Source organism: Spermophilus citellus (genome assembly GCF_964194105.1).
Source record: "Spermophilus citellus genome assembly, chromosome: 7".
NCBI lineage: Eukaryota > Metazoa > Chordata > Mammalia > Rodentia > Sciuridae > Spermophilus > Spermophilus citellus.
In genome coordinates this window covers 21,509,501-21,521,696 of record NC_138188.1, presented here as the reverse complement: position 1 = coordinate 21,521,696, position 12,196 = coordinate 21,509,501, and positions in this window count along the sequence as shown.

The window sequence follows — 12,196 nt, the reverse complement described above, 5'->3', positions numbered from 1 at the left end:
TCAATAGGAAACAAACCATAGAGATAGAACTTGGAACTACTTGATTGTGTCAAGTTTCAAAGAGCTAGCACAAACCCTGTTTGATTTAGTGTTCCCACTACAAGTATCCATATAGGAGAAAACAGAGTGAAACCTAAAAATTAAAACTGTTACTGCCAACAAACGGTTTAATCTAGAAGAACGAAATTTGGTGAGCCAAGTATGATTGGGATACTGATCATTACCTGAAAGTGTCATCAAGATTGGGTGAAAAAATGTGTGCTGAGATTTCAGGAAACTCATAGTTTTTTAGAAGCTTGGCAACCCCTTTCCATGAACGTGATTTGCGCCAGTCTCTGCTTAGGGCTATATCAATAGGAAAAAAAAAAAAAACATAGAGATAGAACTTGGAACTACTTGATAGTGTCAATTTACAAAGAGCTAGCACAAACTGTGTTTGATTTAGAGTTCCAACTACATGTATCCATATAGGAGAAAACAGAGTGAAACCTAAAAATTAAAACTGTTACTGCCAACAAACGGTTTAATCTAGAAGAACGAAATTTGGTGAGCCAAGTGGGATTGGGTACTGACCATTACCTGAAAGTGTCATCAAGATTGGGTGAAAAAATGTGTGCTGAGATTTCAGGAAAATCGTAGTTTTTTGGAAGCTTGGCAACCCCTTTCCATGTAAGTGACTTGCGCCAGTCTCTGCTTAGGGCTACATCAATAGGAAACAAACCATAGAGATAGAACTTGGAACTACTTGATTGTGACAAGTTTCAAAGAGCTAGCACAAACCATGTTTGATTTAGAGTTCCAACTACTTGTATCCATAAAGGAGAAAACAGAGTGAAACCTAAAAATTAAAACTGTTACTGCCAACGAACGGTTTAACCTAGAAGAACGAAATTTGGTGAGCCAAGTGGGATTGGTGTACTGATCATTACCTGAAAGTGTCATCAAGATTGGGTGAAAAAATGTGTGTTGAGATTTCAGGAAACTCGTAGTTTTTTGGAAGCTTGGCAACTCATTTCCATGAAAGTGATTTGTGCCATTCTCTGCATAGGGCTACATCAATAGGAAACAAACCATAGAGATAGAACTTGGAACTACTTGATTGTGACATGTTTCAAAGAGCTAGCACAAACCATGTTTCATTTAGAGTTCCAACTACATGTATCCATATAAGAGAAAACAGAGTGAAACCTAAAAATTAAAACTGTTACTGCCAACGAACGGTTTAAACTAGAAGAACGAAATTTGGTGAGCCAAGTGGGATTGGGGTACTGATCTTTACCTGAAAGTGTTATCAAGATTGGGTGAAAAAATGTGTGCTGAGATTTCAGGAAACTCGTAGTTTTTTGGAAGCTTGGCAACCCCTTTCCATGAAAGTGATTTGCGCCAATCTCTGCTTAGGGCTACATCAATAGGAAACAAACCATAGAGATAGAACTTGGAACTACTTGGTTGTGTCAAGTTTCAAAGAGCTAGCACAAACCGTGTTTGATTTAGAGTTCCAAGTACATGTATCCATATAGGAGAAAACAGAGTGAAACCTAAAAATTAAAACTGTTACTGCCAATGAACGGTTTAAACTAGAAGAACGAAATTTGGTGAGCCAAGTGGGATTGGGGTACTGATCATTACCTGAAAGTGTCATCAAGATTGGGTGAAAAAATGTGTGCTGAGATTTCAGGAAACTCGTAGTTTATGTAAGCTTGGGAACCCCTTTCCAAGAATGTGATTTGCACCAGTCTCTGTTAGGGCTATATCAATAGGAAAAAAAAAAAAAAACCTAGAGATAGAACTTGGAACTACTTGATTGTGTCAAGTTACAAAGAGCTAGCACAAACTGTGTTTGATTTAGAGTTCCAACTACAAGTATCCATATAGGAGAAAACAGAGTGAAACCTAAAAATTAAAACTGTTACTGCCAACGAACGGTTTAACCTAGAAGAACGAAATTTGGTGAGCCAATTTGGATTGGGGTCCTGATCATTACCTGAACGTGTCATCAAGATTGGGTGAAAAAATGTGTGCTGAGATTTCAGGAAACTCGTAGTTTTTTGGAAGCTTGGCAACCCCTTTCCATGAAAGTGATTTGCGACAGTCTCTGCTTATGGCTACATCAATAGGAAACAAACCATAGAGATAGAACTTGGAACTACTTGATTGTGTTAAGTTTCAAAGAACTAGCACACACCGTGTTTGATTTAGAGTTCCAACTACATGTATCCATATAGGAGAAAACAGAGTGAAACCTAAAAATTAAAACTGTTACTACCAGCGAACGGTTTAACCTAGAAGAACGAAATTTGGTGAGCCAAGTGGGATTGGGGTCCTGATCATTACCTGAAAGTGTCATCAAGATTGGGTGAAAAAATGTGTGCTGAGATTTCAGAAAACTCGTGGTTTTTTGGAAGCTTGGCAACCCCTTTCCATGAAAGTGATTTGCGACAGTCTCTGCTTATGGCTACATCAATAGGAAACAAACCATAGAGATAGAACTTGGAACTACTTGATTGTGTCAAGTTTCAAAGAGCTAGCACAAACCGTGTTTGATTTAGAGTTCCAACTACATGTATCCATATAGGAGAAAACAGAGTGAAACCTAAAAATTAAAACTGTTACTGCCAACGAACGGTTTAAACTAGAAGAACGAAATTTGGTGACCCAAGTGGGATTGGGGTTCTGATCATTACCTGAAAGTGTCATCAAGATTGGGTGAAAAAATGTGTGCTGAGATTTCAGGAAACTCGTAGTTTTTTGGAAGCTTGGCAAACCCTTTCCATGAAAGTGATTTGCGACAGTCTCTGCTTATGGCTACATAAATAGGAAACAAACCATAGAGATAGAACTTGGAACTACTTGATTGTGTCAAGTTTCAAAGACCTAGCACAAACCGTGTTTGATTTAGAGTTCCAACTATATGTATCCATATAGGAGAAAACAGAGTTAAACCTAAAAATTAAAACTGTTACTGAAAACGAACGGTTTAACCTAGCAGAACGAAATTTGGTGAGCCAAGTGGGATTGGGGTACTTATCATTACCTGAAAGTGTCATCAAGATTGGGTGAAAAAATGTGTGCTGAGATTTCAGGAAACTCGTAGTTTTTTGGAAGCAGGCAACCCCTTTCAATGAATGTGATTTGTGCCAGTCTCTGCTTAGGGCTACATCAATAGGAAACAAACCATAGAGATAGAACTTGGAACTACTTGATTGTGTCAAGTTTCAAAGAGCTAGCACAAACCGTGTTTGATTTAGTGTTCCAACTACATGTATCCATATAGGAGAAAACAGAGTGAAACCTAAAAATTAAAACTGTTACTGCCAACGAATGGTTTAATCTAGAAGAACGAAATTTGGTGAGCCAAGTGGGATTGGGGTCCTGATCATTACCTGAAAGTGTCATCAAGATTGGGTGAAAAAATGTGTGCTGAGATTTCAGGAAACTCATAGTTTTTTGGAAGCTTGGCAACCCCTTTCCATGAACGTGATTTGCGCCAGTCTCTGCTTAGGGCTATATCAATAGGAAAAAAAAAACATAGAGATAGAACTTGGAACTACTTGATTGTGTTAATTTACAAAGAGCTAGCACAAACTGTGTTTGATTTAGAGTTCCAACTACATGTATCCATATAGGAGAAAACAGAGTTAAACCTAAAAATTAAAACTGTTACTGAAAACGAACGGTTTAACCTAGAAGAACGAAATTTGGTGAGCCAAGTGGGATTGGGGTACTGATCATTACCTGAAAGTGTTATCAAGATTGGGTGAAAAAATGTGTGCTGAGATTTCAGGAAACTCGTAGTTTTTTGGAAGCTTGGCAACCCCTTTCCATGAAAGTGATTTGCGCCAGTCTCTGCTTAGGGCTACATCAATAGGAAACAAACCATAGAGATAGAACTTGGAACTACTTGATTGTGTCAAGTTTCAAAGAGCTAGCACAAACCGTGTTTGATTTAGAGTTCCAACTACATGTATCCATATAGGAGAAAACAGAGTGAAATCTAAAAATTAAAACTATTACTGCCAACGAACGGTTTAACCTAGAAGAACGAAATTTGATGAGCCAAGTGGGATTGGGTACTGACCATTACCTGAAAGTGTCATCAAGATTGGGTGAAAAAATGTGTGCTGAGATTTCAGGAAACTCGTAGTTTATTGGAAGCTTGGCAACCCCTTTGATGTAAGTGATTTGCGCCAGTCTCTGCTTAGGGCTACATCAATAGGAAACAAACCATAGAGATAGAACTAGGAACTACTTGATTGTGACAAGTTTCAAAGAGCTAGCAAAAACCATGTTTGATTTAGAGTTCCAACTACTTGTATCCATAAAGGAGAAAACAGAGTGAAACCTAAAAATTAAAACTGTCTTCCAACGAACGGTTTAACCTAGAAGAACGAAATTTGTTGAGCCAAGTGGGATTGGGGTACTGATCATTACCTGAAAGTGTCATCAAGATTGGGTGAAAAAATGTGTGCTGAGATTTCAGGAAACTCATAGTTTTTTGGAAGCTTGGCAACCCCTTTCCATGAAAGTGATTTGCGCCATTCTCTGCATAGGGCTACATCAATAGGAAACAAACCATAGAGATAGAACTTGGAACTACTTGATTGTGACATGTTTCAAAGAGCTAGCAAAAACCGTGTTTCATTTAGAGTTCCAACTACATGTATCCATATAAGAGAAAACAGAGTGAAACCTAAAAATTAAAACTGTTACTGCCAACGAACGGTTTAAACTAGAAGAACGAAATTTGGTGAGCCAAGTGGGATTGGGGTACTGATCTTTACCTGAAAGTGTTATCAAGATTGGGTGAAAAAATGTGTGCTGAGATTTCAGGAAACTCGTAGTTTTTTGGAAGCTTGGCAACCCCTTTCCATGAAAGTGATTTGCGACAGTCTCTGCTTATGGCTACATCAATAGGAAACAAACCATAGAGATAGAACTTGGAACTACTTGATTGTGTCAAGTTTCAAAGAGCTAGCACAAACCGTGTTTGATTTAGAGTTCCAACTACATGTATCCATATAGGAGAAAACAGAGTGAAACCTAAAAATTAAAACTGTTACTGCCAACGAACGGTTTAAACTAGAAGAACGAAATTTGGTGACCCAAGTGGGATTGGGGTTCTGATCATTACCTGAAAGTGTCATCAACATTGGGTGAAAAAATGTGTGCTGAGATTTCAGGAAACTCGTAGTTTTTTGGAAGCTTGGCAAACCCTTTCCATGAAAGTGATTTGCGACAGTCTGCTTATGGCTACATCAATAGGAAACAAACCATAGAGATAGAACTTGGAACTACTTGATTGTGTCAAGTTTCAAAGACCTAGCACAAACCGTGTTTGATTTAGAGTTCCAACTATATGTATCCATATAGGAGAAAACAGAGTTAAACCTAAAAATTAAAACTGTTACTGAAAACGAACGGTTTAACCTAGCAGAACGAAATTTGGTGAGCCAAGTGGGATTGGGGTACTTATCATTACCTGAAAGTGTCATCAAGATTGGGTGAAAAAATGTGTGCTGAGATTTCAGGAAACTCGTAGTTTTTTGGAAGCAGGCAACCCCTTTCAATGAATGTGATTTGTGCCAGTCTCTGCTTAGGGCTACATCAATAGGAAACAAACCATACAGATAGAACTTGGAACTACTTGATTGTGTCAAGTTTCAAAGAGCTAGCACAAACCGTGTTTGATTTAGTGTTCCAACTACATGTATCCATATAGGAGAAAACAGAGTGAAACCTAAAAATTAAAACTGTTACTGCCAACGAATGGTTTAATCTAGAAGAACGAAATTTGGTGAGCCAAGTGGGATTGGGGTCCTGATCATTACCTGAAAGTGTCATCAAGATTGGGTGAAAAAATGTGTGCTGAGATTTCAGGAAACTCATAGTTTTTTGGAAGCTTGGCAACCCCTTTCCATGAACGTGATTTGCGCCAGTATCTGCTTAGGGCTATATCAATAGGAAAAAAAAAAACATAGAGATAGAACTTGGAACTACTTGATTGTGTCAATTTACAAAGAGCTAGCACAAACTGTGTTTGATTTAGAGTTCCAACTACATGTATCCATATAGGAGAAAACAGAGTTAAACCTAAAAATTAAAACTGTTACTGAAAACGAACGGTTTAACCTAGAAGAACGAAATTTGGTGAGCCAAGTGGGATTGGGGTACTGATCATTACCTGAAAGTGTTATCAAGATTGGGTGAAAAAATGTGTGCTGAGATTTCAGGAAACTCGTAGTTTTTTGGAAGCTTGGCAACCCCTTTCCATGAAAGTGATTTGCGCCAGTCTCTGCTTAGGGCTACATCAATAGGAAACAAACCATAGAGATAGAACTTGGAACTACTTGATTGTGTCAAGTTTCAAAGAGCTAGCACAAACCGTGTTTGATTTAGAGTTCCAACTACATGTATCCATATAGGAGAAAACAGAGTGAAATCTAAAAATTAAAACTATTACTGCCAACGAACGGTTTAACCTAGAAGAACGAAATTTGATGAGCCAAGTGGGATTGGGTACTGACCATTACCTGAAAGTGTCATCAAGATTGGGTGAAAAAATGTGTGCTGAGATTTCAGGAAACTCGTAGTTTTTTGGAAGCTTGGCAACCCCTTTGATGTAAGTGATTTGCGCCAGTCTCTGCTTAGGGCTACATCAATAGGAAACAAACCATAGAGATAGAACTAGGAACTACTTGATTGTGACAAGTTTCAAAGAGCTAGCAAAAACCATGTTTGATTTAGAGTTCCAACTACTTGTATCCATAAAGGAGAAAACAGAGTGAAACCTAAAAATTAAAACTGTCTTCCAAAGAACGGTTTAACCTAGAAGAACGAAATTTGTTGAGCCAAGTGGGATTGGGGTACTGATCATTACCTGAAAGTGTCATCAAGATTGGGTGAAAAAATGTGTGCTGAGATTTCAGGAAACTCATAGTTTTTTGGAAGCTTGGCAACCCCTTTCCATGAAAGTGATTTGCGCCATTCTCTGCATAGGGCTACATCAATAGGAAACAAACCATAGAGATAGAACTTGGAACTACTTGATTGTGACAAGTTTCAAAGAGCTAGCAAAAACCGTGTTTCATTTAGAGTTCCAACTACATGTATCCATATAAGAGAAAACAGAGTGAAACCTAAAAATTAAAACTGTTACTGCCAACGAACAGTTTAAACTAGAAGAACGAAATTTGGTGAGCCAAGTGGGATTGGGGTACTGATCTTTACCTGAAAGTGTTATCAAGATTGGGTGAAAAAATGTGTGCTGAGATTTCAGGAAACTCATAGTTTTTTGGAAGCTTGGCAACCCCTTTCCATGAAAGTGATTTGCACCAATCTCTGCTTAGGGCTACATCAATAGGAAACAAACCATAGTGATAGAACTTGGAACTACTTGGTTGTGTCAAGTTTCAAAGAGCTAGCACAAACCGTGTTTGATTTAGAGTTCCAAGTACATGTATCCATATAGGAGAAAACAGAGTGAAACCTAAAAATTAAAACTGTTACTGCCAACGAACGGTTTAACCTAGAAGAACGAAATTTGGTGAGCCAAGTGGGATTGGGGTCCTGATCATTACCTGAAAGTGTCATCAAGATTGCTTGAAAAAATGTGTGCTGAGATTTCAGGAAACTCGTAGTTTTTTGGAAGCTTGGCAACCCCTATCCATGAACGTGATTTGGGCCAGTCTCTGCTTAGGGCTACATCAATAGGAAACAAACCATAGAGATAGAACTTGGAACTACTTGATTGTGACAAGTTTAAAAGAGCTAGCACAAACCATGTTTGATTTAGATTTCCAAATACTTGTATCCATATAGGTGAAAACAGAGTGAAACCTAAAAATTAAAACTGTTAATACCAACGAACGGTTTAACCAAGAAGAACGAAATTTGGTGAGCCAAGTGGGATTGGGTACTGACCATTACCTGAAAGTGTCATCAAGATTGGGTGAAAAAATGTGTGCTGAGATTTCAGGAAACTCGTAGTTTTTTGGAAGCTTGGCAACCCCTTTCCATGTAAGTGATTTGCGCCAGTCTCTTCTTAGGGCTACATCAATAGGAAACAAACCATAGAGATAGAACTTGGAACTACTTGATTGTGACAAATTTCAAAGAGCTAGCACAAACCATGTTTGATTTAGAGTTCCAACTACTTGTATCCATAAAGGAGAAAACAGAGTGAAACCTAAAAATTAAAACTGTTACTGCCAATGAACGGTTTAACCTAGAAGAACAAAATTTGGTGAGCCAAGTGGGATTGGGGTACTGATCATTACCTGAAAGTGTCATCAAGATTGGGTGAAAAAATGTGTGCTGAGATTTCAGGAAACTCGTAGTTTTTTGGAAGCTTGGCAAACCCTTTCCATGAAAGTGATTTGCACCAGTCTCTTCTTAGGGCTACATCAACAGGAAACAAACCATAGAGATAGAACTCCGAACTACTTGGTTGTGTCAAGTTTCAAAGACCTAGCACAAACCGTGTTTGATTTAGAGTTCCAACTATATGTATCCATATAGGAGAAAACAGAGTTAAACCTAAAAATTAAAACTGTTACTGAAAACGAACGGTTTAACCTAGCAGAACAAAATTTGGTGAGCCAAGTGGGATTGGGGTACTTATCATTACCTGAAAGTGTCATCAAGATTGGGTGAAAAAATGTGTGCTGAGATTTCAGGAAACTCGTAGTTTTTTGGAAGCTTGGCAACCCCTTTCCATGAACGTGATTTGCGCCAGTCTCTGCTTAGGGCTATATCAATAGGAAAAAAAAAAAAAAAAAACATAGCGATAGAACTTGGAACTACTTGATTGTGTCAATTTACAAAGAGCTAGCACAAACTGTGTTTGATTTAGAGTTCCAACTACATGTATCCATACAGGAGAAAACAGAGTGAAACCTAAAAATTAAAACTGTTACTGCCAACGAACGGTTTAACCTAGAAGAACGAAATTTGGTGAGCCAAGTGGGATTGGGGTCCTGATCATTACCTGAAAGTGTCATCAAGATTGCTTGAAAAAATGTGTGCTGAGATTTCAGGAAACTCGTAGTTTTTTGGAAGCTTGGCAACCCCTATCCATGAACGTGATTTGGGCCAGTCTCTGCTTAGGGCTATATCAATAGAAAAAAAAAAAACATAGAGATAGAACTTGGAACTACTTGATTGTGTCAATTTACAAAGAGCTAGCACAATCTGTGTTTGATTTAGAGATCCAACTACATGTATCCATATATGAGAAAACAGAATGAAACCTAAAAATTAAAACTGTTACTGCCAACGAACAGTTTAACCTAGAAGAACGAAATATGGTGAGCCAAGTGGGATTGGGGTACTGATCATTACCTGAAAGTGTCATGAAGATTGGGTGAAAAAATGTGTGCTGAGATTTCAGGAAACTCGTAGTTTTTTGGAAGCTTCGCAACCACTTTCCATGAAAGTGATTTGCGCCAGTCTCTGCTTAGGGCTACAAAAATAGAAAACAAACCATAGAGATAGAACTTGAAATTACTTGATTGTGCCAAGTTTCAAAAAGCTAGCACAAACCGTGTTTGATTTAGAGTTCCAACTACATGTATCCATATAAGAGAAAACAGAGTGAAACCTAAAAATTAAAACTGTTACTGCCAACGAACGGTTTAACCTAGAAGAACGAAATTTGGTGAGCCAAGTGGGATTGGGTACTGACCATTACCTGAAAGTGTTATCAAGATTGGGTGAAAAAATGTGTGCTGAGATTTCAGGAAACTCGTAGATTTTTGGAAGCTTGGCAACCCATTTCCATGAAAGTGCTTTGCGCCAGTCTCTGCTTACGGCTACATCAATAGGAAACAAACCATAGAGATAGAACTTGGAACTACTTGATTGTGACAAGTTTAAAAGAGCTAGCACAAACCATGTTTGATTTAGATTTCCAACTACTTGTATTTATATAGGTGAAAACAGAGTGAAACCTAAAAATTAAAACTATTACTGCCAACGAACGGTTTAACCTAGAAGAACGAAATTTGGTGAGCCAAGTGCGATTGGGGTACTGAGCATTACCTGAAAGTGTCATCAAGATTGGGTGAAAAAATGTGTGCTGAGATTTCAGGAAACTCGTAGTTTTTTTGGAAGCTTGGCAACCCGTTTCCATGAAAGTGATTTGTGCCAGTCTCTGCTTAGGGCTACATCAATAGGAAACAAACCATAGAGATAGAACTTGGAAATACTTGATTGTGACAAGTTTCAAACAGCTAGCACAAACCGTGTTTGATTTAGATTTCCAACTACATATATCCATATAGGAAAAAACAGAGTGAAACCTAAAAATTTAAACTGTTACTGCAAACGAACGGTTTAATCTAGAAGAATGAAATTTGGTGAGCCAAGTGGGATTGGGATACTTATCATTACCTAAAAGTGTCATCAAGTTTGGGTGAAAAAATGTGTGCTGAGTTTTCAGGAAACTCATAGTTTTTTGGAAGCTTGGCAACCCCTTTCCATGATAGTGATTTGCGCCTGTCTCTGCTTAGTGCTACATCAATAGGAAACAAACAATAGAGATAGAACTTGGAACTACTTGATTGTGTCAAGTTACAAAGAGCTAGCACAAACTGTGTTTGATTTAGAGTTCCAACTACGTGTATCCATATAGGAGAAAACAGAGTGAAACCTAAAAATTAAAACTGTTACTGCCAGCGAACGGTTTAACCTAGAAGAATGAAATTTGGTGAGCCAAGTGGGATTGGGGTCCTGATCATTACCTGAAAGTGTCATCAAGATTGGGTGAAAAAATGTGTGCTGAGATTTCAGGAAACTCGTAGTTTTTTGGAAGCTTGGCAACCCCTTTCCATGAAAGTGATTTGCGACAGTCTCTGCTTATGGCTACATCAATAGGAAACAAACCATAGAGATAGAACTTGGAACTACTTGATTGTGTCAGGTTTCAAAGAGCTAGCACAAACCGTGTTTGATTTAGAGTTCCAACTACATGTATCCATTTAGGAGAAAACAGAGTGAAACCTAAAAATTAAAACTGTTACTGCCAATGAACGGTTTAAACTAGAAGAACGAAATTTGGTGACCCAAGTGGGATTGGGGTTCTGATCATTACCTGAAAGTGTCATCAAGATTGGGTGAAAAAATGTGTGCTGAGATTTCAGGAAACTCCTAGTTTTTTGGAACCTTGGCAAACCCTTTCCATGAAAGTGATTTGCACCAGTCTCTGCTTAGGGCTACATCAATAGGAAACAAACCATAGAGATAGAACTCCGAACTACTTGGTTGTGTCAAGTTTCAAAGACCTAGCACAAACCGTGTTTGATTTAGAGTTCCAACTATATGTATCCATATAGGAGAAAACAGAGTTAAACCTAAAAATTAAAACTGTTACTGAAAACGAACGGTTTAAACTTGAAGAACGAAGTTTGGTGAGCCAAGTGGGATTGGGGTACTGATCATTACCTGAAAGTGTCATCAAGATTGGGTGAAAAAATGTGTGCTGAGATTTCAGGAAACTCGTAGTTTTTTGGAAGCTTGGCAACCCCTATCCATGAACGTGATTTGCGCCAGTCTCTGCTTAGGGCTATATCAATAGGAAAAAAAAAAACATAGAGATAGAACTTGGAACTACTTGATTGTGTCAATTTACAAAGAGCTAGCACAATCTGTGTTTGATTTAGAGATCCAACTACATGTATCCATATAGGAGAATACAGAATGAAACCTAAAAATTAAAACTGTTACTGCCAACGAACAGTTTAACCTAGAAGAACGAAATATGGTGAGCCAAGTGGGATTGGGGTACTGATCATTACCTGAAAGTGTCATGAAGATTGGGTGAAAAAATGTGTGCTGAGATTTCAGGAAACTCGTAGTTTTTTGGAAGCTTCGCAACCACTTTCCATGAAAGTGATTTGCGCCAGTCTCTGCTTAGGGCTACATCAATAGAAAACAAACCATAGAGATAGAACTTGAAACTACTTGATTGTGCCAAGTTTCAAAAAGCTAGCACAAACCGTGTTTGATTTAGAGTTCCAACTACATGTATCCATATAAGAGAAAACAGAGTGAAACCTAAAAATTAAAACTGTTACTGCCAACGAACGGTTTAACCTAGAAGAACGAAATTTGGTGAGCCAAGTGGGATTGGGTACTGACCATTACCTGAAAGTGTTATCAAGATTGGGTGAAAAAATGTGTGCTGAGATTTCAGGAAACT